The sequence below is a fragment of the Humulus lupulus genome, chromosome 2, assembly GCF_963169125.1.
Source record: "Humulus lupulus chromosome 2, drHumLupu1.1, whole genome shotgun sequence".
Lineage (NCBI taxonomy): Eukaryota > Viridiplantae > Streptophyta > Magnoliopsida > Rosales > Cannabaceae > Humulus > Humulus lupulus.
The window spans coordinates 121,524,752-121,551,591 of NC_084794.1; positions in this window are offsets into that span (position 1 = coordinate 121,524,752).

The window sequence follows — 26,840 nt, forward strand, 5'->3', positions numbered from 1 at the left end:
ACTACGGTATGACGTAACTTAGATGGCGGACGTGCCATAGGCCCCAAGTGGGCATAGGAGGATAGATTCTCAGGGTTGTGTTTCTTGGTTTCCTCACAGGGTAGTTTACTTTATTTGTTTGTGTTTATTTTAGATAAAGTGTATGCGTAGAAATGGGATGGTTGTGTGTTATACTTCATTTAAAGATAAAGATGTTGAGTATTGAATTGTTGTACTATCTTGATGTTTCTATTTGTTTATACTTTCTTACTGGACTTTTAGCTTACCCCTTTACTTTCCCCCTTTAAGGTAGGCATTAGGTTTTATTTAGCATGCATGGTGAGCAGGGAGTTTCCATAGTCATGAGTATGTATATCACGGGGAGCCGGTGGATGGGGACGATCCAGAAACACCATAGAATATTTATTGGCCTAGTTATTTTTATTCTAAATTAACTAGGATTGTATTTATTTTCTCATGAACTGCATTGTAACAACCCCTATTATATTCTCTTGTAAATTTGATACTCAGTTGATAATTATTAGGAAAAAAAATACCATAATTGTTAAAGGTACAATGGGGCCTTAATAAAACATGAAATATGGGTCCATTTGTTTGAAATAAAAATATAGTGTCTTTTATGCAGTTTTAAAAATAAAAAGATTAAGTCCCACTATAGCATAATAAAACATGAAACATAAAACAAACAACTCCATAAGTATTCTTGGTGTTAAACTAGATCATTTAATCATTCATGGACGCCCCGTGACATACATGCCTAGATCTTGGAACGCCTCACATCACAGTGTGTGCCATACAAGAAACCTATTGCCTACCTGAATATGGGGAAAGTAACGTGGGTGAGATAAAAGCCTAGTAAGGAAGTGATAATAAGAAAACAACAATTCACATAAGCACAATTACAATTCTGTTAATCGTAACATAAGCTCACAACATATCATATCATCATTACAAGATATTCATACACTTTATCTGAATATTTCACAATAACAAATAAAGCAAACAAGTTCTATGAAGCAACCAGTAAAGCATAAACCAGTATATCCTCCTCTGTGAGGTACTCAGGAGCCCTGGTCCTAGAATAACCTCGGCGTGTCCGCCCTATGAGTTACGTCATACCTTAGTAACTCCTTTGTTGTGTTGTATTCAACACGCAAACAATCTCTCCTTTTCATACAACATACATGCACACATACAAGCAGCTCATCTCATAACATTATATCTTATACAGTCAACATAAACTCATACAAATTCTAGATAACTTCATCTCCTCAAGTCCAAGCAAAATAGATATCGGTGTGCTTCACAATGAGCCTAGAATCACAACCAAACACTCGTCTCAATATCTAGTAAGACTAAGTATTCAAAACAAACATAACCCATGTGTGCATGGGCCAAGCACACGCGGCACAAGTTGCATTTCAATCATAATCACACAAAAATCACACATAAAATCTTAAAAAAATAATCTCATTTTTTCTAGTGAAACCTCAATGAATTCCAAGCAATAATCATACATCTAATCAAAAGGAGTAGTTTTGGACGTAAAACTCAGCTAGCATGAGACATGCATACGTGGGAAGATTCTTAAAACATGCTTAGAAGTTGGTAGATTTTAGTCCTTTTATATCTTAGTTAACTCATTGGATTAGCAAAACAAACATATTTAACAACCTTATTTATATCGCATCATTGTGTTAAAAATAATAACATTTTATTCAAAATTTTATTGCAAAGAGTCATTTTATTTTAGTTGCCTATTTTTCCAAATATTAATTCCATTATTTTAATTGAAAATAAAATATAGCAACCATTTAATTTTTTCACAAAATAATTAACTTAACAAAATTAATTACTATTTAACAATTAGTGTGGATTCAAAAATTTCAGTTGCACAAGGCCCCCACCTCATGACCCTCAAAATATAGGCTCGGGATGGAAACAACCAAGCCTGGCTTTGCGCCTTGCGCTAAAGCCCTCGTGAGGCACACACATCGCGAACATAGTCTTGCTTCGTGCAAAACGTCAAGTAGGATCACCCCTCACATCTAGCGACGCGTCTCGCACTAGGGGTCCTGTGGGGGTGCATGTCTTACCCATAATGGCCCGTCTTGCGCCATTGGTCTCGCAAGGCCATCGCACGGACCACCATCTTGCACCAGCATCTCACAAGGCACAGTCTTGCACGTGGACGCCCACCTTGCGCCAGCATCTCGCGAGGCATAGTCTCGGCCATAGGCCTCCAAACTTGCGCTAGCACCACGCGAAGCATAGCCTCGCCCGCACGCCTCCACCTCGCACTAGCATCTCACGAGGCACACCCTCACCCACAGGCCTCCGCCTCGTGCTAGCTTCTCACGAGGCACACCCTCACCCATGAACCTCCGCCTCACGTCAGCATCTCGCGAGGCGTAGCGTTGCATATGGTCCTTCACACCGCATCGGGCATCTCGCGAGGCTTTTGCCTCCTATGCCTCTTGGGATCATGTCCTCCAAGAAGACCCATAAGGACTTCAACATTTAAAGGTCATAAGAATATGATGCCTTGTGAAGATAAAAACCCGCATGGCTCAAAGAGGTCATATGGGTACAAAATGCACAAACAATCTAAGAAGAGTTAGGGTATGAACACAATGACCCCGCCAAGCAAGAAGTGCACATTGTCGACCCCATGTACGAAAAATGTACAGGGGTATGACCTGAAGTCATCAGGTGTCTGATCCTAATCTCCCCGCCCAACAAGTAGTAGTCGTACGAGTAAGGTACCTGAAGTGGTCCTACCCAGCAAACCTCTAACGTTTGTAGTAGACAGATGGTGGAGGTACAACCTGGTACTAAAATTGAGGTGCTCCCATAGACCTTTGGCGTGTGCTAGAGCCGACCACCACTTTCCCAGCACTACTAAAACATGTAGTCTACATGTGCAAGGCCTTACCTCCCCGGGACCATCATGTACAGTTAGGCAATAGTGCTCTCCTATAAATATGACATCACTTCACCTAAGAAGGCGGTCGAATTTTGGGAGATTTGTAATCAGACATTCTTAATGAATACACATATTTTTTACATTTTCTCTATTTTCCATTCTAAAATTCTAGATTACGTTTTAATTTATTGAAAAAATCAGAAAGTTTGTTTGAAGTTCAGTTGATTTAAGTTCACTTCTTTTACAACACACAAAATCCTTAATCTAACTAAGATGATGAGCTCTTACCATCAACATTTTGGCATCGTCTGTGTGAAGGATAAGGGTTCAGCCACTGTTCTTCTATTGATTCCAGCAGGGAAAGATGCCAAGATGTTCTAAGCGTTTAAGAGAACCACGAGATGTCGATGTCCACCTGGACAGAGATTAGCTAAAAGCCTTGATGAGGAACCTTCCACCTTCCGAAAATGTGGATGCACCAAAGGAGCCCAGGGCTCTTGCGAATGAAAAGGAGGCTTCATCGCTAGCTGTCTAGCCTTATGGAGAGTGCCAAGGACCAGCAGTAGCCCCTATGAGTGGCGCGGGAGCGTTTCCTCCCCCAAGTCCACCACCGGTGCTGAATTCCAACCGATAAGAATCCTTTAGTACATTCCATACGCTCGAGCTATAGGACTTGATTCAATGAGGATGAGATATGCGAGTTACACCAAAAGAACCAAAGGCTAGAAACCACCATAGAAAACATACAAGAGGTGTTAAATGGCCTGTTATAGGGAAAGTCAAGCATGCCTCTTCCTAAGCGAAAGGAAAAAGGTCATGAGAAGGGAGAGATCACAGTCCCTGTGGATGATAGGAGAACTCGACTCTCCACTAGCAATACCCCTCGGCCAAAGCAGCATGAGCATCCTGGGAAAGTGAAGCAGCCTAAGAGGCCAGAGTAGAGGAACAACACTAATCCTCAGAACGAAGTTGGGGTCATTTCAAGGGAAAAAACTCAAGACTTGAGGGAAAAGCTCAATAGGAGAAGGTCAGAAGAGAGGACCACACCTCCTATGGCTCCCCCAGAGAAAAGACTTGAGAGACTCCTTGAATAAAAGGAGAAAAGACTTAGATACCCAGATGAGGAGCATACAGAGCAAGATAATCATCGCGTCTGGGGGGCACGTTGTCGACGACGAGTTTGATTATGAATCGCCCTTCACCAAAGAAATCCAAGTCGGGCGGCTACCAACCAACTGTAAAGAGCCCCACATGACCCCTTACAAGGGCAATGCAGATCTAAAGTACCATCTTGATGCATTCAATGACTTAATTAAGTTAAGGGGAATTAATAGCAGAGCCATTAGTCACTGCTTTGCTGTCACGTTGAAAGGACCTGCATACAAGTTGTTCAAGAGACTTAGGTTAGGGTCCATCAGGTCATGACAACAATTTTCTGATGAATTTCTCCAGCAGCACCATGCAGTGCACGATTACCCCATGCCAGGTACTAGCCTTGTAACGACCCAAATTCGCTAATAAGGCTTAAGGGCCTTGATTAGTGTGCTAGGAGGGCATTAATGGAATAATTGTGATTAAATGAGTAATTATATGTTTATTAAAGTTTATATGATAATTGATGGTATTATGTGGTAATGTGATGTGGAATAAATATGTGATATATGTGAGAACCACATTATTATGTGGATAGGTTCGCAGAGCACGACTCAAGACGATTCTAGGGTCAGATAGTGGGGAAAGCCACAACGGGGCTTAAGATATGACTTTGGATAAGTCGGGGGTACTTTTAGATAGCGGGTAGCGATTTGGATTATCGGGTCATGAAAATAAATATATGGAGATGTATTTGAGGTTAGAATGTCTAGGCGGGAATATTGGGGGATTTCACCATTTTGGCCTCAAGGACGGTTCCTGCGCCCCGAGCCTCGGGATTAACTTAACAGATAAGTTAGACATAAAGAAGCTTTTAGAAGAAAAACACAAACCGACTAAACACTTTACCTCACCTCACTTTCACGTTCAAGGAAAACTAAGGAAAGGAAACACAGAAAAACAGGGGAAACAAGCTGGAATTTCTGAGTTTGGTGGTGAGGATTTGGAGGTTTAGCTCAGGAGTAAATCAAGAACTAAAACAGGGATTAAGGTAAGCATCTAATCTTCTTTTCTGTGGTTGAATTCTGAGCTCTAGCTGGGTTTTGGTTAAGTGTTGAAACAAATGTGGTTTTGATGTTCTAAGGCAGAATTAAGAGGGAAAAACTTGGGGACTTAGCTGGACTTTGGCTTGGTGAATTGATTCAACAGAAAAGGTAAGCTTAAACTCTTGGTTTAGGGGTTTTAAATTGGGTTTGAGTGGCTGGTTTGAGTGTTTATAGCACTTGGGTTTCAGAAATTGAAAGGAGGAGATTAGAGTGTGCTAGGCTGTGTTTCCTTGGGAATTATGTTGTTTAGATCATGCTAAAGAAGTTGGGAATTAATTGGTTAGGAGTTGGGAAGCTTTGGAATGGTTTAAAGTGAGGTTTCCGGCTTAGAAATGGTGTAAATTCTGGGTTCGAAGAGAAGGGCCGCGGCTCTGTTCTAGAGCGCTGCGACCCTAGCATGCAAATGAGCCAAGAAGGCTCGGCCAAGGGAGAGCGTCGCGGCGCCCAAGGCAAGGGCCGCGGCGCGTGTGTGGTTCAGCATGGGTATTGGTTCTGTTTTGGGGAAGGGCCGCAGCTAGGCTTCAGAGGCCGCAGCCCTTGGTTGCACACATGAGTTTTTGAGGGTTTTAAGTACGGGAAGCTGGTCTAATGTGCTCGGGTTTGGTTTCACCACCGTGCTTGGTGGAATTTGGAATCCTGGGAGTTAATTTTGTAATCGGAAACCTATATTTGAGTATTTATGAAACCCTATACTTTGGTTGTGGCTAGGTGATAAAAGCTTAGGCTTGGGAACGAATCGTGCTTGAGGGGCATTGCTCGTAATTCAATAACCGCACAGACTAAAGGTAAGAAAACTGCACCTGGTTGAATACATGTGACGGGACTAAGGGCTCCCTATTGTAAATGCTTGAAAAGATGGTATTATGCCATGCAAGCCATTTGGTGAACCAACGGCCTAAGGGTGCCAAGGGTTACACTAGTGCATAGGGCGCGGCTCGGCCACTGGTAGCCGAGGACAGCTTATTATGCACTGAGCTCGGTTTAAGCGGGCCAGAGTCAGTGGGTTAAACAGAGGGTGCGACCTAAGTTGTCAGCCTTGAATATTATGTGATATGAGTATTATATGTGGTAGAATGTATCTTGAATTGAATTGTATATGCTGAATACCTGTTGAGGATTATCTGATGGGAATACATGCATATTGAACTATTTGTCTGTTATTATTGTTTGGTTTGTTTATGATGTTTTCTTGCTGGGCCTTGGCTCACGAGTGCTACGTGGTGCAGGTAAAGGCAAGGGCAAATTAGATCAGCCCTGATTGGAGAGCTCAGCGAGCAGAATGTACATAGCCAGGTGCTCAGCTGCCACGGTTGAGATCTAAGCAAGGACATGGAACTTAAAGACTGTCTGTTTTGCCTTAGTATGGCTAGAGGATATTCATGTACTTTTTTGAGAGTCTGTAAACTTGTTCTAACTTTGTTTTCATATGGGATCCCATGTTTACTACGGTTTAAATATATGAAATGAGTCTTTTGAGACCAAAACCTTTTTAACCTTAGTAGTTACATGTTTAGTGACACGTTTTCAAATTAATGACTTGATTAGCAAGTCCTGCACCTTTACAAATACACAGTGTAACGGTCTTGGATATCCAGGGCGTTACAAGCCTCGCTAACATAAAGCAAGGTGAAGGAGAAAGTCTGAAGAGCTATATCCACAGGTTCAACATGGAGGTAGCTAAGGTAGGAAGCCTGACGAGAGGAGAACTCAAGATGGCAATCACGGCTAGAGTGTTCGCAGGCAGTAAGTTATGGGATAATATGCTCAAAAGAGAGGTCACTAGTTTAGACGACTTCTTTGAAAGAACACAAAAGTACATTCGTGTCGAGGATGGCCATGACAACCTAAAGGTAGGAAAAATTGAACCCCTTTTCAACCCCTCAACCCATGAAGGCTCAAATGGTGCAAAGAAGAAAATAGTGTATGAAAGGCCAAGGGACAACCACCAGAGAAAGCATGTATACGGAGGTGAACCCAAGCAAACGCCATACACCTTCTACACATACCCGACAGATACCAGGGAACATATCTTCGTCACAAACGAGAATAAGGTGCCCTTCAAAAGACCCCCACAGATGAATGGGAGATTGATCCAAAAGGGACCCTAGTAAGTATTGCCAGTACCACAAGCATATTGGCCACACCACGGCGGAATGTGCCCACTTGAAAGTAGAAAGCGAGGAACTCATACACAGAGGGCACCTAGGCAAGTATGTTAGAGGGGAAAACCCAGGACCAGAAGATTAGCCTTTCTATCTGTAGGCTCGAGAGCAAGCCCTAAAGGTTTTGAGAGAAGTAAGAACAGTGTTCGGAGGTTCAGGATTCAGAGGAGAGTCGAGGAAGGGACGAGATAGATATGCCAGGGAAGCAAGACAAAGTTTGACCCCGTGCACCATGAGCCTAGAGCAGCAACCCTCAAAGAACTTTTAGGGGGAAAATGATTCAATAACCTTCACCAAGGAGGATGCGCGAGGGGTGCATTTCCCCCACAACGACCCCCTGGTGCTGACCGTTCAATTGGACAATATGAGAGTGCATCGAGTCTTCATGGACAATGGTAGTTCCGTAGATATCTTATATCGCCCCGCATGGGAGAAGATGGGCTTGGGAGTTAGGAACTTGAAACCTTGCCATACACAACCTTTAGGAGCCATTGAGTTAGCCCTCACCATTGGGGAGCAACCCAGAAAAACCACTGCCATGACAAACTTTGTTGTATTAGATTACGCTTCAGCTTTCAATGAGGTACTAGGGAGACCCTCCCTGAGAGAATTGAAAGCGATGACCTCGTATCACCTGTCTGTTAAATTCCCAACTCTTGGGGGGATAGCAAGCATAAAAGAAGAATAAAAGGAAGGAAGAGAGTGTTATAATATCTCTCTCCGCATAGCTGCCAAGCCAGGATAACCCATGGCAATGGTGATACTTGGAGGCGCAGACCCACATTCACACTTGGGGGTGGATGACACGATCATACCCCAAATACAGGAATATACGTACCTTGTTTGTTTGCCTTATGTTAATTTAAGTAATTAAAAATATAAACGTTGCCCATATAACATCATAGTAGTTGCAATGTTGCCATATGTGCATTTGTAATCTGCTTGCTACCAATGAAATTGTTTCTTGTCTCGCATATTACATTCATTCAATATGCATGCGCCTATGTTGGGAGCAAAATGATCAAAGTGCTCAATGGAATGAATCCCACCAAGCACTTGGGGGACAGGATAGGAGGCACATATATATTGCCAAAAAACAAAAACCTTGCAAGGCATCTCTTGAGTTCACGAGGGTTAGCTACCCTTATGGATATCAAAGGACAAAAAAGGTTCTACAAGGATAGACTCACGACAATGGCTAGATACCTCCACGAGGGGTGTCGTCTCAATGAGGCCATCTGTTGATAAGCCTAGAGCATCTCTTGGATTCATAAGGATTAGCTACCCTTATGGATGCCAAGGGAGCCAAAATGTTCAATAAGGATAACCTCGTGATAGGCTAATACCTCCATGAGGGGTAAGACCTCAAGGAGGACATCCACCAATAAGCCTAGATTGGCCAGCAAGCCGTCTAGCCAAAAAGTGTTTAACAAGAGACGCTTGCGAAAAGAAGTCAAAAGATTCCACGAGGACAAATTCCTAATAAAGGTTAATACCCCCGTGAGGGGTAAGGCCTCAAGGACAGCATCCACTAATAAGCCTAGAGTGGCCACCAAGCCATCTAGCCAAAAAGGGCCCTAAAGGAGACCCTTGTAAAATTGGTATTATGCATAATGACGAGAAGGACGTTTCTCGCACAAAATAACAAGCGCGCGCAAAAATATATGAAAGGATAGTAAGAACCCAAAGGGTCAACATATCCTCACAAATACAATCAATGTGCACCGAAAAGACTATCATTACCAGTCATAATAAACACATCAGCAAGTTATAAAAAAAAAGAGACCTATTGAACCCCCTTTTCTCCTGCATACAAGAGTGGTCTCAAAAGGACCTCAAACATAAAGAAACAATTGAAAAATATCACACACACACACACACACACACACACACACACACACACACATATATATATAAAGAGGCATGGTAACGTTTCAGGATAAAACCAGCACCAACCATAATAGGACTTATAAAAGTTCCTGAAGGAAAAAGCAAAAGACCTGGAAAAACCTTTCAGACATAATAAGGTTTGGATAATAATACAACCAAATCGATGTATAAAATTATAAGCTGTAGAAAGGAAATTTCAAGGCCTTTTGCCACAGGCACTCCACTTAGCTACCTTGGCAAGGACATGATCACCAAAGGAGGAGAATTTGAAACAAGGATTTTGCCTCCACACTCCATACAAGGTGTGCTCTACGGACTTATATTCAACCTCTGTGAAGTCAGACTCCAGAAGAGTGATCCTCTCTTGCAGCACTTCATCCTGGGCCTTCGCTCTCTTCTTCTTTTTGGCTGACGATGAGGCCTTCGCCATGGTTGTCTCTAACTTGAGATTGATGTCAACAAGTTTTTCCTCAAGCTCCTGAACTCTAGGTGCAAGACGATCCCTTTCAGCATTGGATGAGGACAGGTCCTGTGTCGAGTGTATCAAGAGCTGAGCCACCAGAGAAGTCTGCAAATAAAAGAAAAGTGAGCAAACAAGGAACCCAAACACAAAAAGGACCAATGTAAAATGCTTGAACTCACCTAAGTAGTGGAGTGCATGAGAGTCTCCCTAAGTTCTGCCATGTTAAAACTCTCGAGACCTCTCCACTCGGTCTTGGGGATGTCCACGGCAACCCGAGCATACCTCTGCACATAAGGAACTGATGTGCGACTCACCCAAGACATCCCCTCCAAATTAGGAGCGCCCGGGTGAGCAAGGACAGAAGACTCACTCACCGAGCAAGGAAAAGGCGCGGGAGCATTAGGCGAAGGATACCCAGAGTAGCCATGACAAGAAGGGACATAAGGAGGATTGTCAAATTCATTGTAAAAAGGCAAAATAGTGCGCCCTTGCATAGACTGTGAAGTGTGGGAATGAGAGGTCGTGTCGCGGTCCATAGAAATAGGAGAAGGGCACCCCCTAAAGGCAGGGGATAGTCGGGCTGGATGTTTTACTTTAGGAGAAGTCTCTGTAGGTTCCCATTCAGCGTCACCACCATTTGAGTCAGGCTAGGTCAGGCTCCGAAACCCTTGATAGACCATAATAGTTGAGGTTTGCCACGGTAAAAAGATGGGTAGCCATTTTAATCGAAGGGTCTGAATCAAGGAAGACATCCACCGGTGCCGCCTCTGACTCAGGGACATCAGGGATTGTAAAATTCTCTGAACAACCAGCTCAACTATAAGCACAAATATAAGGTGCACAATAGCAAGCTCAATGTAAAAGAAAAGACTTGAGGTACTTACTTGGAGTGGAGCAGAATTGTTCGCAGACAGAAAGAGTCCCTTTGACAAAGAAAATGTCTTGCTTCAATGAACCCGGATTGGAAACGGATCCCTCAATCAACGAGACTTGAGATTTGTCCCTTTGACTTGGGAGTAGGCATGAGGTTGTACTTGAAATGCACCTATTGGGCCGTAGGGGCACGATCGTTGAGCTTCATGAATGCCATGTACAGGCAGTTCAGGGTCAACCAACTGTTGGGTGCCAACTAAAGTGGAGCAAGGTCAAAATGGTTCAGGATCATGATGAAGAACGAGTGTAGACTGATGGTACCACCCACCTTCAAAATAAGTTCGCTAAACGCGACGTAGCCTTGGGTGGATTGTTAGCCCGACACTTATTGGACGGTACATACAATTGGTACCCCTTACCAATGTGGTACTTCTCTGAAAACTCTACCAGCCTGTTCTCCAACACATTAGAAACAATGGTGGAAGCCAATAGAGGACCAGAATCTAGCTTCTCAGGAGCAACTTGTTGCCTCACTCTCTTCAACATGTCTGCAAAAACCAAAGGCAAAACGTGAGGTCAAAATAGAGTACATTACCCTCCATTTTATTCTTCTTGCGAGAGTTTTCCATCGGGACATTGAGTGTGGAAGCCTCAAACATGGTTGGATTGAAGATAAGGGCTGGGAGGAACCAGGAGTGACCTCAGGACTGCTATGAGGATGCATAGGTTAGGGTTAAGGAGGGAGGTTGCCCTCCATGAACTCCAGCTCCGTTTGTAGGTTAAGAAGGCTCACTCTAAGGCTGACAATGTAGGCATCAGAATTAAAGAAAAGCGGGGCTCCATCACCCCACAAAATCGAGCCTATCTCGCTTTCGACAACCAATTTTTTTTTACCTAAGCTCAGCCATGCGTCCCAAGTGACATAGATGGGTCCTCCTTAAGGTGTAATATCTTTGGTAGGGGTTATTTTTGGGGGACCCCGAGTTTGAGGACAAGTCTACAAACTCCACCTCCGGAGGAACGCTAGACGACCCCTCGAATTCCATAAAGCTGCGCCTCGTTGGAAACACGGGTGCGTGTATGTTGAAAGTGTACTACAAGACACAAAGGAATAAACTCGAAACCCCTAGACACAAGTGCTCAAAATGACCAACTATGAGGTGAAATAGAGGGATACGTGGTAATGGGTGCAAAGGCAAAATTTTGCTCACATGGTGTTTCGACTGAGGCAACCCTTCCCAAATAACGTTAATTTATACCCATTGAACATGAGAAAGGGTGAAGGTATACCTTGAATAGTGAAGTTGCACACCGTCGCAACTGAAAAAGTACCTAGGGTCAAAAGTACACACTTACCAAAAGAAAGGGGATAGAAAGAAACAATTTTTAGTCTCCAAGTATACTTACAAATATCTATATAAAAAAAAGAAAGACAAAGTGCTCTTGTGGGGGATAGAACCACCCACCTCTTGAAAACTTTGAAGACTAAAGCACCATCAAGCTAAGAGAAATTAGTGTTGTAATTGTCTTTAAGAAGAAGACCTATTTATAGGAGGCTCAAACTCATCCTAGCCATTGAATCCAATATTTGATCCATGGTTAAGAATGAAGCCAAACACCCGCATTGGGATCCGCAAAGAAAAATGATAGGTTCACATTTACCCTCAAGGAATCATGAGGATCACCACCCCAAAGTGTATTACTTCACACCATCAAAGTAAAGAAACACACTAACACCACAAGTGGCTTGAAGATACCATATCGAAAAGTCTACTGGAGTGCCTAAAGGCCTTCTCGTAGATTGGGGAGCAAGTGTGGATGCCAAAACTTTAGTTGCACAAGGCCCCAGCCTCGTGACCCTTGAAATATAGGCTAGAGATGGAAACATCCAAGCCCGGCCTTGCGCCTCGCCTACAAAATCTCACTTCATGCCAAAGGTCACGTAAGATCACCCCTCAATACTAGAGATGAGTCTCGCAGTGAGGGTCCCATGGGGGTGCATGTCTTGTCCATAATGGACCATCTTGTGCCATTGGTCTTGCAAGGACATTGCACAGACCATCATCTTGCGCCAGCATCTCGCAAGGCTCGGTCTCGCACACGGACCCCCACCTCACACCAACACCTCGTGAAGCATAGCCTCGCCCACAGGCCTCCACCTCATGCCAGCATCTCGCGAGCCACACCCTCGTCCACAGGCCTCCACCTCGCGCCAACATCTTGCGAGGCACGCCCTCGCCCACAAACCTCTGCCTCGTGCCAACATCTCGCAAGGCGTAGCCTTACACATGGTCCTTCACCCCTTGTCGGGTATCTCGCGAGGCTCTTGCCTCCCATGCCTCATGGGATCGCGTCCTCCATGATGACCCATAAGGACTTCAACATTTAAAGGTTCTAAGAATATGATGCCTTGTGAAGATAAAATCCTACGCATGACTCAGAGAGGTCATACGGGTACAGAATGCACAAACAAGCTAAGAAGAGTTAGGGTATGAGCACAATGACCGCGCCAGGCAAGAGGCGCACATTGTCAACCCCATGTACAAAATACGTAGGGGGTATGGCCGTGAACACACTAGGTGTCTGATCGTAATCTCCACGCCGAACAAGTAGTAGCCGTACGAGTAAAGTACCTGATGTGGTCCTTCCCAGCCAACCTCTGACGTTCATACTAGACAGATGGTGGAGGTACAACCTGGTCCAAAAATTGAGGTGCTCCCGCAGACCTTTGGTGTGTACTAGATTCGACCACCACTTTCCCGACACTACTACCACCTGTAGTCTGCATGTGCAAGCCCTTGTCTCCCCGGGACCACCATGTACAGTGAACTAATGGTGCTCTCTTATAAATATGAGCTCCCTTCACATAAGAAGGGGGTCGAATTTTGGGAGATTCGTAATAAGCCATTATTAATGAAAACACATATTTTCTACATTTTCATTATTTTCCATTTTAAAATTCGAGCATTTACGTTTTAATTTCTTGAAAAAATCAGAAAGTTTGTTTGAAGTTCAGTCGATTTAAGTTCACTTCTTTCACAACTCACAAAATCCTTAATCTAACTTAGTTGACCTGTTCTTACCGTCAACAATTAGGCACTCACTCATTCTACCAAGTAGATAAATAAAATAATTAGTAATTTAGCTTTGTAAAAAAAATATTGATATCTCAAGGTTATCACATTTTCATATATATCATCATTTTAGAAAAAATCATACTCCCTTTTTACTCAATTAAAATGATTTAGTCCCATAAAAATAGTGTTACTTAATTATTTATTTTACAAATAAAAACCCCATTACTAAGAATGATATATTACATTTTTAAAAGTGTGGAAAAATACATTTTTATCCATAAAATCTAAGACTTAAACTATTTGAACATATACTTTATATCTTTATTTAAATGAAACTTTATTTCAAGAAACTAAAAATTCCAGCAAGCATTTTATTAAATAAATTTTTACTAATCGAATTTGTAAGCATCAAAATTGTATAGTTTCTTTCACAACTTTATTAAAAATACTGCATGCATTTTATTGAAGAAAATACATTATTAAGGTGTGAAAAATCATCTTTTACTTACATTAGTTGTAAAATATGAATTTGAGGCATAACTTTTGCTTCTTTAAATCATTGATAAATTACCACAAAACATAAACAAAAAATTGAGCAAGCATGCATTCACTTAAATATGCTCTTAACCATGTTTAGCCATTTACCTGTCATGTTTCTATAATTTCATGTCTTCCAATAAAACAATTAGCATGCACTAATAGGTCAAATCATCTACACAAAAAGAACCAAATTATCATCTTTAATAACAAGACATTACAATCTCAAAGAAATTACATGGTCCAAAATAAATCTTAGCTTTATACCAATTTTGAAACCTAAAATAACTTGGCATGCTTCTAAGATCACAAGTGACAACAAGGTAAGAAGAAAAAAAATATATGCTTGGGGAAAAGTAGCCCTAGGCCAAAACCATTATGCTCCAACAACAAAAAATCCAAAACTCAATCCCGAGCATGTATCTATTATCATCTTTGCATACTTATAAATAAATCATTAGAATCAAAATACTAATGGCAACATAAACATAGGATCCTCAAAAGGATTTTCGAAATCCCTAGATGATACATCATCAAAACAAATACGATCTTGTTTCTAATATCAAGATAAAATCAATAAATAAAAAATTTATCATACATTTCTTGTCAAACATCATCCCATATTTTGAAACCACAAACAAGTATCAAAACATCAGAACAAACATAGATTGAGGGAGAGATCCAATACCTTCCTTGATTACGTTCAAAACACAAAAGAACAACATACTTTTCTCTTTGGGCAGCTACAATTTTTTGAACCCCAACAATTCACTAGAAAAGAAAGAAAATTATCATTTAGATTTGACAAGGAGAACTATTCGTAGAGAATCAAAACCCATAATAAATCAAAGCATTCCTATGATTCTTGAACCCTAGCCTCATTCTTCTCCTTCCTCTCTTTCTTTTTTTCTCCAACCCGAGTTCTCTCTCTCCCTTTCTCTCTCTGTGCACACGACAGCCAATACACAAGTAAGCAAAGAGCTCACTTGTTTCCCTAATTCACCTAGCCCAAAGAAAAACCTAGAACCAATTACCCAAATTACATTTTTGTTATTCCCTAATTTAACCCTCCCAAATCATGGCAATAAAAACCATTGACCCATCAAGGTAATAAATGGGAAACCAATTCCCTTTTCCTTGGTGGCTGCCGTGAGTCCCTATCAATCTATCCCCTAAAATTTTCTATATATTCACTTAATTACTCTCTTATAATTAACCAATAAAAATACATAAAATCTCCTATTGAAATTTCTATTTTCCTTTTAATTAAAATAAAAATAAAACAATATCAAATCCTAAATAAGAAAAGTTTTCTTCTTCCTTGGCCTACTCACACACCACTCCCACTCTCTCTCTACACTATTTGTTTCCCTCTTATAATACGAACACTACTCTCTAGAACATTTTCCCATTATTTCTCTTTTCTTAAATAAATAAAATACTCATAAATGAAAGAATAAATTAAATAATGCATGCTCACTATGCATACATGCACATGCACACACACAAGTGCATCTTTACTATCCATGTACCCTAAGGCACACAATCAAAACTCAAGAACTCACAATTTAAAAATAATTAAATAGAACAATTAATAATTTTAATTTCCCACAATTTCTACCAAACAATTCAAATAATAAAATTAAAGTTCTAACAATTAATAATTAAATTATTATAATCAAACAATTAAAATTAAAAAATAATTGGTGCGCTACAATATACCAGAAATTCTTTCATACAAAATAATTCAGGGTATATTTCTCTCATGTCTTCCTCTTGCTCCCATGTTGCTTCTCTTTCTATACTATTCTTCCATAGAAGCTTAACTAGAAGAATCTTCTTGAACCTCAGTTCCTTGATTCCTTTTTCAATTATATGCTCAAGCTATTCATCATAACTCAGGTCCTGCTTCAGTTGCAACGGCTCGTAACTCAAATCATGGGAGGGGTCTGACACATACTTACGAAACATTGAAATATGAAAGACATTATGCATTTCAGCAAGTGTTGGGGGCAATGCTAATCTATAGGCAACTTGCCCAACTTTATCCAAAATTTCAAATGGACATATATTTCTTGGGCTCAACTTCCCTTTCTTACCAAAGTGCATCACTCCTTTCATTGGCGAGACTCTTACAAATACAAACTCGCCTACTGTTAATTCAATGTCTCTTATCTTAAGTTCTGCGTAGCTCTTTTGCCTACTCTGGGAGGTAAGCATCCTTTCACGAATTTTCTCAATCGCCTCACTGGCTTCCCTAACAGCCTCAGGGCCTAAAATCTGCTTCTCCCCATCCTCATCCCAGTGCAAGGGGGATCTATATTTGCACCTATAAAGCATCTCGTAGGGAACCATCCCAATAATAGTCCTCCAAAATTTTAATAGTCCAAGCAGACTGCCCATCAATCTAGCGTTAAAAGCGATACTGAATTTCAATCTAGTACCCATCACTTTCTGCAATCCTTTCCAAAAGTTCGACGTAAACATTGACCCTCTATCAGAGATAATCGACTTTGGTACCCCATGAAGTCTCACGATCTCACTAACATACAACTCTGCGTACTGGTCCGCTAAATATAGGTAGTCTTAACTAGCAAGAAATGAGCAGAATCAGTGAGTCTATCAACTATTAACCAGGTAGAGTCATGTTGTTTTCTTGTCCTAGGTAGCCCTACCACAAAATCCATTGATATTTCTTCCCACTTCCATTCTAGGATTTAGAGTGGTTGTAGTAGCCCAAGGGGCCTTTGGTGTTCTACCTTCTCTTATTGGCATATCAGACATCTGGCGACAAACTCAGCAATATCTTTCTACATTCCAGGCCACCAAGATCTTGGTACATCTTATTCGACCCTTGATGTAAGGAATAGGGTGTTGTATGTGCCTCTTTCATAATAATTGTCTTAATCTCATCATTATTAGGCACACAAATCCTATCCTTGTATTGCATTAACCCTCCATTGGACATAGAAAAGTTGCCTCTATCACTTTCATGTACCAGAGCCTCTTGTTTCATTAGGACTTCATCTATGTTCTTCCTTCTCTAATTTGTTCTAGTAGGGAGGACTGTAGGGTGAGGTTTGCTAGGCCTCCTGCTACCAACTCAATTCTAGCAATAATAATCTTCTTTTGCAAAGGTTCCTCTATTGTACTCCAGCACTAATAATCTCCTTCTGCAGAGGTGCCTCTATTGTACTCAGAGCTGAGACACTTCAATGTCTTCGCCTACTCAATGCATCGACTACCACATTGGCCTTGCCTAGATGGTATAGAATCTCATAATCATAATCCTTTACTAGTTCTAACCACCTTTGTTGTCCCATATTCAACTCTTTCTGGGTGAAGAAGTACTTTAGACTTTTATGATCAGTGTAAATCTCGCTTTTATTCCCATATAAGAGGTGTCTCGATATCTTGAGAGCAAAAACTACTATTGTCAGCTCTAGATCATCGGTAGGATACCACTGCTCATAATTTATGAACTATCTCGAGGCATAAGTTACTACCTACCCATTTTTCATCAATACGCATCCTAAGCAATTTTGGGACGCATCACAATACACCACGAACTTTTCCCCTTCAGTGGGAACATAAAGATAAATGCAGAGATTAAATTAACCTTCATAGTTTGAAAGCTCTCTTCACACTTCTCAGTCCATGTCAACTTTTGGTGTTTGCGGGTGTAATGCCCTGCTAATTAGGGACCGTTACAATGTGAGTATAAATTAGCATTGGACTCGCTAAACGAGTCATTTAGACTAAACACATGTAATTAAGCAATCAGGTATTAAAAATCTTGGTCAAGGAATAAAAATTTATATTAAAAGAAAACTTTAGTCTTTACATGGGATCCCAAAATGCAAGTTTAAAAATTGTTTACAACTCAAGGATTACAAAATAAGCCGACCTAAAAAGCAAAACAGGGTCCAACCCTAGTTTCCCATGCGATATCTTGGTTGTGAAGGTCGAGCGGACTGCATATGTACACATCACCTCTAACACTTTCCAACTCATGGCTGGCCAAGCTTCTCCTTACCCTTACCTGCACCACAGAGCACCCGTGAGCCAAGGCTCAGCAAGAAAACATATATAATAGATTCAGATAATCAATAGCATGCTTAATAGTAGTAACTAAATCCAAGCAAACACAATGTTCAAGTAAGCGACCATAGGGTCACACAGGTGCACATCGCACTTGTATTTATTCAAATGACATTCAAGCCAGTCGAGTGCATAATATACTCCCAGGGTGGCTTAGCCATAATGGCCTGTGCTCAACGCGCATAGTGCCGATCATGACTTATAAGCAGAGTCTTGGAAACCCTTGACTTATAAGCCGAGCCCTTTTAACCAAATGTACCCTCGACTGATAGGCTAAACTTTTAATTACATGGAATATAAAAATCCTCGACTTATAAGTCGAGCTTTCCAATGAGGAAAAAATATACATAGAATTCATTCATCATACACACAAATACAACGCATTGTCGTGTACTTAAACAAATATTAACAAGCATCATTATAATCATTCTCATTAAATGGGACCGAGCCCTAATCATGTTTACAATTAAAAGTTGGGCTAAGCTCTAATTGAATTACATTTGACAGTTGGGCCAAGCCTCAATCATATTATATTTAACAATTGGGTCATGGCGTAATCACATATCTGACGCATCAGGTACATTTTTCTTACCACGATCCTTTTGCAAATAATGAAACAACCTAGAGCGCTAACCCTAACCCGAGCCTGGCGAAAACCCTAGTCACAACATAAGTATATGTTCGTCAGGATTTAACCCTTGAACCCGAGTTCCAAACTGAACTGTAATTCTCAAAACCATTGTTCCCAAGTAGTAGGGCGCTAAACTTATGCCCCGACCCCCCAAGCGAGCTCCTAAATTAGATACCCGAGCCGCTGGGCCTAACCCTTAGAATTCAACATTTCAACATTTCGAGGACCCTGGCGCATTCGCGCCTGCTCTTCGTGCGATCTCGCCCACTAAAAATTTGGGACTTCTAGGCCATTGGCGTAGTCGTGCCTCCTAACTCGAGCCCCCAAATTGCATTCCAATTTTCCCCTTTCTAGGACACTAGCACTATCGCGCCCCAACCTAGGGGACCGCGCTAGGTTACCAGAGCCTAAAAATAAGCCCAGAAGTTAGGTGTTCTTCCCCAATTCTCTACACCTGCGATTTCCAACAAATTCAAACCATCCAGGTGTTCTAACAGGCTTCCAACCTCCAAAAACAATACACTAAGCTTGAGCAACAAAACTGACTAACCAACTCCTCACTAACACCTACAAAATCTCAAACTAGAATTTGAAGCTTGGTAACCAAAAAAAAAAACAAACTGTGTATCCTAATTTTAGCATGGGTCTTTCCCTCAGATCATATGTAGCTGGAAAATAAATGCATGGAAGAAATAGCCAAGGAGTCCATGCACGTTCCATATAGACAGCACGATTTTCATGATGGTTGTACGAGCTAGGGATGCATAAATTGATAAGCGCGAGCTTATAGTATTTATAAGGCATGACCTCCATGATACGAGCTTGGAGGTGTGTTCAGCTCGGGGTGAATTGAACATATGGCATGTCCGCAGATTCCCGAAGACCTGGATACTTTATATGATCGTTTGTGGCTAGCCTGTGATAGTTAATGCCCTAGATATTAGGAGTCTATTTATTTCATGATTAGATCATATCCTAGTATAAATGGGAATATTCCATAATAAATGTAATAAATACGCAAATCCGTGATTGACTCATGGGGTTACCCAAACCTGTCCAAGGAATTTCTCTATAAATACTGAGAATATTGGACAGGAAAGGGGACAATTATTCTGTAATACCGAAACTCTATCAAAATAGAGAGAGAAAAGCAGTAATAATATAGACTCGTGGACTAGGTGGATTTTAACCACTGAACCACGTAAAAAGACCAGTGTTCTTGAGAGTTATTTCTTTACTTCGGTTTACCATCAAGCATTAATTAAACCCTATTATTTTCTTAATTCACTGTTGATGAAAAACCACGTCAATAGTTTGGTGTTTTCAATGAGAGGAAAATTAGTGCTTTCATCAAAATCCCAATCAAATCTCATCATGGTGGTCACTCGCTCGATGCACGACAATGAGATGGAATAGCCTGCTGGGCAGGGGGCCCACCATACCGCTGTTTCAAATGAGCATGGCCCTGAAGTTCAGCAACAACTGGGAAAGCAACCGGTGGGCCACGACGATACTGAGAGTTCGGCGTCATTGCCACCGACTCCAAACCCAGACTACTTAACAAGAGTAGAACTGGAAAACATGTTGTTAAGGAGCCATCTTGCAAAGGAAAACAGGAAAATTGAGGAGGTTTTGGCCCGGTTACCCCCTTTTGCAACCGATGTTAATGTTAGAAAGAGGCAAAGTGGGTCTCACAAGTCCCATAGGAATAGCTGATCCAAACCAAGTTGGTGAGTCAGAACTGCCACCCGAAGTTCTGTGCCCACAGCGCGAGATCACCAAAATGCTCAGCCTGGTGGCCCTCCCAGGGGTCATCGGCAAGTCAGTCGATTAGTTAGAGCTGCGACCCCAAGTTTGGTACCACCGTTGCATGCGCATGGGAATACCCATGGCAACCCAGGAGGGGGAGTTGGGGTGGGCTCACAAAGACAAAATGTTCCGACTAATCTTCCTGCTTCACGATCGGATCGCTAGGGTCAAAGAGCGAGAAATGGTGGGGCGGAGCGACTGCGGGCTAATTTCGTTCGCCATGATGGGACAAGAATTACCTCACCAGTCACGAATCCCCCATCACCAATAAGACATCCGACACTGCCTCATTCTGCATGGGATATTCCTGTTCATGGAAACAGCAGGAGAAATCCTCCTCTGTCTGTGCGAGACATTCATGCTTATGGGGACAGCAGGAGAAATCCTCCTCTGTCTTCCCCTACTTATGTCCCGCGGACCCGAGTCAATAGTCCGGATCCTCAGCCTCAACCGCGACCAGTGAGCTTCGCTAATGGAAGTTATTGGACTGAGAGCCAGTGAAGTGGCAGGTCTAAAGGAAATTTGAGAAATCGCCTGAGTTCGACTCAGAGTCCCCAAGTCGATCCATAGCCTGATCTGCGAGATCGTTTAAACTCGCAGAGAAGAAATTTAGCTCGAAATGAAGGAGTTAGTTACACTCCTCACGGGGGAGGTCCTTCCGAGGTACGTGATAACGGGAATGTCCTGCAAAACCAAGACCAAGCTTGGAGGGACAACAATCGGCATAATGCATACAATAGGACGGGAGCTGTTGAACAGCCCCAGAATAACCAAGGAACCAGGGACCAATCCCTCGAAAGGTTAGCCTAGATGGAGGAGCTGATTTATAGGCTCCTATCGGAATAAGTGTGATTCAGAGGATGAGCTCGAGCTTTTCACCCCGAATATTGCGGTAAATGCATATCCACAGGGTTTCAAGAAGCCACATTTGTCAAAGTTTGATGGAGATGGAGATCCGTCTGAATACTACCATGATGATGGCCCACAGTATTGGGCCCAAGCTAAGATGTTTAATATTCCCCTCGACTCTGATTGGGCCAGCTAGGCAATGGTTCAAACAGTACAAGAAGCATTCAATCAGCTCGTGGAAGAGCTTTTCCGCTGATTTCAAGAGAGCACTCAGGGCTTCTCAAGTAGCTAGGATTAAAGCTGACTCTCTGGAAAATGTAAAGCAACAACCCGGTGAACCATTGAAAGCATACCTAAGTAGGTCTTGCCAATGTTGCTGCACGAGCTTATGGGAATAAGAACGGGAATCCTTGTTGGAGGTGACCTGTGGCAAGAGCTACAGAGGAAAGGAGTTAGTACTATTGATGAGTTCTTGAACCGAGCTCAAAGGTGGGTTAACCTAGAAGAGGCATGAGCTTCTATCGCAAGAACCAGCCAAGTCCCTATCTAGTCTGTTGTAGTGGTAATGGATGTAGCGGCTACGACTCAAACCATTACCTAGAATAACCAAGGGGGGAATAACAAGAGAAAGGGAAATGGTGAGGGTGACCAGAACAAAACAAAGAAAACCAAGTCTGTGGAGAAATTTAAATCGGTCTACACAACATATACCAATCTCACAGATACTAAAGAACGCATCTTCTTGGAAAATTATGCTCGCCTTCCGTGGAAGAAACCAGAACCGTTAAAGAATCAAAGAGCGAAGAGAAGCCCTTCAAAATTCTGTCGATTCCATAATGATATCGATCATAATACTGATGACTGCAGACACCTGAAGGATGAAATCGAGACTCTCATCAGGGCAGGACCTTTGGATCAGTACGCCCAGAATCAAATAACTCATCAGCCCACTGGACAAAACACTCCATCAGCTCCGAAAACTCTAATGAATCAAACCAGAGCTCAGGTGAATCAGGAAAATCCTCCACCGATAACAGGAGGAGATATAGCCACCATTTCGAGAGGATCTCATTTGGCAGGCACTAGCAGAGGTGCCCAAAAAAGATATATCAACGAGCTGAAATCCAAAAGTCGAGTTTGCCTAGAGTAACGATTGTCAAAGCAGTAGCGATTGGAAAAGCAGCCAATAAGTTTTACAAAGGAAGATGCCAGCCATGTCCAGTTCCCACATAGCGTTCCTCTAGTGATAACCATTTAGCTTGCCAGCTGAAGAGTTAGGAGGAAGCTAGTAGATAATGGAAGTTTCGTGAATCTACTCTTTAGGCCCACCTCAGAAAAAATGGGATTGTCTGTAACCGAGCTGAAGGCTACCTCCATGATTCTATATGGGTTTTCTGTTGAAGGGTCGACAACTATAGGAATAATTGAGTTAGTGGTAACATTGGGTGAAGGTCGATGAACTATCTCCAACCTTCTCGAGTTCGTGGTCATCAATTGTTCAGCCGCATACAATGGAATTTTGGGCCGACCTGCATTGATGGCATTCGAAGCCATAACCTCTTTCTGCCACCTAAATCAAATTCCCCTCATCCGTGGGAATATGCACTATCAGAGGTGATCAACTCGCTTCCAGGGAATGCTATAGCATTTCCATGAATGGAAAATCATAATCCCAACAGCAAGCAATGGCCATAAGTGACGGAGTTGAGGAGTCCCCGGAAATGGAAGTTTTCTCCTGGACGGAAGAACCTCAAGGAATAAAGGATAGAGACGTTACCCCAAATGATGAAATTGATCCACGAATAGGCGAGGACAGGTCAGAGCTCCAAGCTATTGAGGAGCTCAAGGAGGTAAAAATAGATCCCACAGATGCTTCAAGAGTCGTTAAGATTGGAAAAAATCTTGGCGATGATAGGAAGAAGGAGCTGGTTAAATTTCTGGAAGGGAATGTAGATGTTTTCGCCTGGTCTCATGAAGACATGGTGGGAATAAGCCCGAGTGTGATCATGCACACCCTAAACTTGGATAAAAGCATGTTTGTGAAATCCTAAAAATAGAGACATTTGGGAACAGTTCGAGCTGAGGCATTGGAAGAAGTAGCTCGGTTATTAAAGTGTGGGTTCATTCGTGAAGCAAAATAGCCGATCTAGGTCATGAATCCTGTCCTGGTACCAAATCCGAATTGAAAATGGGGGACTTGCATTGATTTCTCCGACCTAAACAAAGCTTGTCCTAAGGATTGCTTCCCATTGCCGAGAATTGATCAGTTTGTAGACGCCACCGCGGGACACGAACTCATGTCTTTTATGGATGCGTACTTTGGATATAACTAGATCGCGAAGAATCTTGTGGACCGGGAGCATACTAGCTTTATGACTCCAACGAATGTATAATGTTATAAAGTTATGCCCTTCCTGCTGAAGAATGCCTGGGCTACCTACCAACAGTTAGTTAACAGAATATCGTTGATCAAATCAGGAAAAATATGGAATGTATGTTGGCGATATGCTAGTCAAATCCAAGACTATTGATAACCATGTTTCTGATCTAAAAGAATGTTTTGAAATCTTGAGGAAATACAATATGAGGCTAAATCCCCAGAAATGTACTTTTGGAGTAGCGTTGGGAAAGTTTCTGGGATTCATAGTCAATACAAGCAGGAAAGAGGTGAACCCAAAACAAATCAGGTCGTTATTGGAGATGCCTTCACCCAGTTCACGTAAAGAAGTTCAGAGCTTGACTGGAAAAGTGGCGGCGTTAAACCGATTTATTTCAAAGTCCACTAACAAGTGTTTGTCCTTTTACAACTTGATCAGGAGAAATAAGAAATTTGAATGGACTGAGGAGTGCGAGCTGGCATTCCTCGCCCTAAAGACACATTTGACCGAACCCCTAGTATTGTCTAAGCCTATATCTGGAGAGCCCTTGTTCCTATATTTGGCTGTGACAGGAAATGCAGCCAGCACTAGTTCAGGAAGAAGACCGTGCTAAAAAACTGGTGTACTATATAAGCAAAAGACTTCTTGGGGCTGAATCACGATATCCGCTGATAGAAAAGATAGCAAATGGCTTGATATTAGCTTCTAGGAAGCTTAGACCATACTTCCAGTCCAATTCAATCCACGTCATGACCGACCAACCTCTAAGGCAGGTTTTGCAAAATCCTGAAGCGTCGGGACGTCTTTTAAAATGGGCAGTAGTACTCAACCAGTTCGAGATACGGTACACACCACGAACCTTGATCAAAAGCCAGGCCCTTACTGATTTTGTGGCTGAATGCACGTGATTTCAAGAGGAGCTTTTGAAGGAGCTGGCGCAGGTGTTATGGAGAATATTCGTGGATGGCTCATCTAATGAGAATGGATCCAGAGTTGGGATCATATTGATCTCTCCAGAGGGGAATCGATTCCATACAACACTAAGATTCAAATTTGAAGCATCAAACAACGAAACCGAGTATGGGGCTTTGTTAGCCGGGCTTAGAGTGGAAAATGAATTGAAAGCAAGGGTCGTCCAGTGTTATAGCAATTCCCAGCTAGTGGTCAATCAAGTGTTGGGGGAATATCAAGCGCGTAGTGCCAAGATGGCCGCTTACCTAGCTAAGGTGAAGAGAGAGCTATTAGAATTTGAGTACGGTACCCTCAAACAGATTCCTCTCGAGTAGAACACTAATGCTGACGCTTTGGCAAGGCTTGCCACCACCTAAGAAGCTAAGACTCTGAATGTAGAACCAATGGAATTTTTGGAGAGTCCAAGTGTCGCAGAAAAAGTGATAGAGGTCAAGATGATTGACACAAGGCCGACCTGGATGACCCCTATAATGGAATACCTTGCAACAGGAAGGCTATCTAAAGAAAGAAAAGACACGATAAAGATATTCTATCAAGCTCTGAGATATGTGATAATAGATGGAACGTTATATCGACGTGGTCATTCACTTCCTCTTCTACGGTGTGTTATGCCTGAGGAGGCTAAAAACATTATGCAAGAGGTGCATGAAGGCTTTTGTGGAGATCATGCTGGGGGCAAAACCTAGCCTTAAAAATATTAAGGCAGGGTTATTTTTGGCCCACTTTAATAATAGATTCCATCTCCCATGTTCAGAGTTACGACAAATGCCAGCGCTTCGCCACAGTCACCCGAGCTGCTCCAGTCGAGCTGATGATGATGTCATCCCCGTGGCCATTTGCAGTATGGGACATTGACTTAATAGGATCCTTGCATATGGGAAAGGGAGAAGTTCGCTATGCAGTGGTGGAAATTGATTATTTTACGAAGTGGGTAGAAGTCGAGCCTTTGGCAACCATCACTTCAAAGAGAGTCCTGGACCTTGTGGTGAAAAACACTGTATGCTGATTTGGGCTCCCTAAAAAGATCGTGTCAGATAATGGAACCCAGTTTGACAGTGATATCTTCACCGATTTCTGTGAAAAGCACGGAGTTATTAAAAGTTTTTCTTCGGTTGCATATCCACAAGCAAATGGACAGGTCAAGGCTGTGAATAAGACTCTAAAGGTGAGCCTTAATAAAAGGTTAGATGAGGCCAAAGGCGTATGGCCCGAGCAGCTCCCGCAAGTACTTTGGGCATACCAAACTTCCCACAAGACTTCCACAAGACACACTCCTTTCTCCTTGACATTCAGAAGTGAGGTCGTCCTTCCCGTCGAAGCAAAGGTAGCCACGCACATGTTAAGGACATTCACGCAGGAGCGGAATGATGAGTTGCTTAACGCGTCTCTCGTCCTGATTGATGAGAAACGAGAGGATTCACAACTACAGCTCGCACATTACCAACAAAAAATCACTCGTTATTTTAATTCCAAGGTCAAAAGACGTAGTTTTGGTTTGGGCGATCTAGTTCTCCGAAGGGTCTTTTTGGCGAACAAGGACCCTAAAGACGGCGCTTTAGGTCCGAATGGGGAAGGACCCTATCATATCGTGGAAATTTTGCATGAGGGAACTTTCAAGTTAGCTCGACATAGTGGAGAAACAGTCCCATGGACCTGGAACGCAATGCACTTAAAGAAGTATTATCAATAGTATTACCAACCATCTATGTAAGGCTTAGTTATAAAAGCCATTTAATTAAATAATGAGGGATTGTTATATAGTTTTTCCTATTCGTATGGCTTTAAATATTTGTCCTTTATAAGGTTATTTATAAATTAGTTCGTGTATTAATATTTGTAATAGCAACCAAGAAAGTCTTCACATTGTGGTTACTTGGGGGGCATATAACCTGAGGTGAATCATAACAAGGTTGCAAATTACTTAAAATCATGGATACAACCAGGTACAAAAATATCCTGGATATAACCAGGTCG